The 2,113-nt window shown below is 37.9% G+C and overlaps 1 long non-coding RNA gene across 1 annotated transcript in view; it reads right to left on the bottom strand.

Annotated features, from left to right (window-relative positions):
• Positions 1-2,113, bottom strand: part of LOC107566276 (uncharacterized) — a 16,550-nt gene that overhangs the window by 10,093 nt on the left and 4,344 nt on the right. The window contains exon 2 of the long non-coding RNA XR_001606495.1: positions 1,689-1,762. This is a non-coding gene — a long non-coding RNA (uncharacterized lncRNA). The remainder of the gene's footprint in view (positions 1-1,688; positions 1,763-2,113) is intronic.

Genomic DNA, 2,113 nt, shown 5'->3' with positions numbered 1-2,113 from the left:
CTACCCTGAACTGCATCCAATATCATTTCATCAATCTGATAGTATAACTCTCTCTTTCTCACTCTCACACACACACACACACACACACACACACACACACACGAACTGGCTTCACCCTGCTTCAAAATAATCTTTCATTCATCTTCTTTCTTTCATCACACCTTCTAGACAAAATGTTATGACAATAGGTGTTGAGGCTTTCATGTTCTCACAAAGCAGGCAAAAGTTTACTAATAAATGCTTTAGCACAAAGACAGAACATATAAATATTGTTGAACCATGAAATGTTCTCGATATGGCAGTGCTGTTTTTTTCATGTCACAATGGTCAGATTTGTTTGACTTTATTCAACAATTTGTCTGCTCCACGTCACCCTGGTGCCATTTTGGAGAATTTCCACTGAACGCAAACTGCGTATGCTATTCTGTGTCAGCTGCGTCACGCGGATACGATGTCTACGTTGTTTATGCTTTAAATTTGAACGAAAACAATGTATCCACGTGACGAAATATATTCTCGTAGCTTCGTAATATTTAAAGCAGGTCCAAGGCCTTTGTTTGCAAGCACACGTACATATGTGAACGTGAACATGATCAACATGCTCCTGAACACTAATAGTTTCTATTAGTTTCATTCTTTCCCATTCACTTTGAATGGCTGGACATTTTTGACCGGGAACACTACAAGTGTGACTTTGTGCCATTTTGTACAAAATAAAAGCCTTTCAAAACAAACTCCCTGATTAAACATTAAAGTACACTATTGTGATAAACAGTGCAAATTTTCTTCAGTTTTTATTTAATATTGTGAAAATTATTCATAAATAATCATTTTTTCACTCAAAAAATGAGGTGCCTACTTTCAGATAAATGAGGCCAACGATTAATCAGAAGCAAATATAAATACAAAACCAGTCCTAAATGAAAGAAAAGTTGACAAAAAGATTGAATCCAATCTTTGATGATAGTATAGCATAATTAGTGATTTATAAGCATTTTTTGAGGCCGGGTCCTTTTTGCTTTGTAACACCACGGGTGTAACAAGGTGAAAAATCTCCCCCAGAAAAGTACGAAAATTATCAAAAAAATTTTTAGAAGTAGTTATACCCTTTGTGAAAAAAGTCAAAAAGTGTCAGTCCAATGCGATAACATTAACTAGTATTTTCGGGAAAAATAAACAAATTTCAGAGCAAAAAGGACCCGAACACCACATGAGTTAAAGGTTCACATTTTAAGTTTACAATTAAGAAACGAAGAAAACTATTTTAAAACAATAAAATAAATACATATGTTAAACATTCTCAGAACCTTTCCACTTGGATCCCACAGGTTTTTCAGTTTGTATTTAAGCTCCGCGTGGAATCGCCGAGACCGCGACGCGAGCACCGCCCCAACTGCACAAAACGCCCCCACCACGAGAGAAAGCTGCAGCCGCGCGGCGACCCTACTGCCTGCCTTGCCCCGCGCAAAGGCTCTTCACACGGGACGCGGCAAGCGGTGGACGTTAAAAGCCATATGACGCCACACTTCAGTTTTGTACACCAAAACGGGAACTGGAACAATTCTTTCATCCTCCATTACTAGCAGCGAACTATATTAACGCTAACATTAGTGGCGTGCCCTAATGTATTTCCTGTCACTGTTTAAGTTCAGAGATGAAGACTGCCATCTAGCGGTCAGGATATAAACTCTTCTTCTTCTTCTGGTGTTTTATGGCGGTTTGGCAAACCAGCGAAAAAGGTGCATTACCGCCACCTACTGATCTGGAGTGTGCCTAAATTTGGAAGAAAGAAATACAGAAGGGAAAAGAGAAAAAAATATATATAATAAAATAAACCAAACAAAAAGAAAAGAAAAAAAAAAGAAAAAAGAAAATACCTAGATTCTATCTATTGTTCCTATGTTTTTCAGGTATTTAAACACATTTTCTTGCACTCTTGATAGCCTCGACCCATTTCCTAACAATACTTTTAAAGAAATATTATCAACTCCCAGCCAACCTAATTTTACTTGTAGGTAATCATCAATCAAGGTGATGATAAGGTAATCATCACCTGGGCTCTCCGAGGGCCACGTCACTTCCTGTTTGTTGCTGCCGTGTGGTTTGAGTTTGA

Source organism: Sinocyclocheilus grahami, unplaced genomic scaffold, assembly GCF_001515645.1.
Source record: "Sinocyclocheilus grahami isolate Dianchi unplaced genomic scaffold, SAMN03320097.WGS_v1.1 scaffold1066.1, whole genome shotgun sequence".
NCBI classification, from domain to species: domain Eukaryota; kingdom Metazoa; phylum Chordata; class Actinopteri; order Cypriniformes; family Cyprinidae; genus Sinocyclocheilus; species Sinocyclocheilus grahami.
This window is presented reverse-complemented; position numbering and strand designations above follow the sequence as displayed.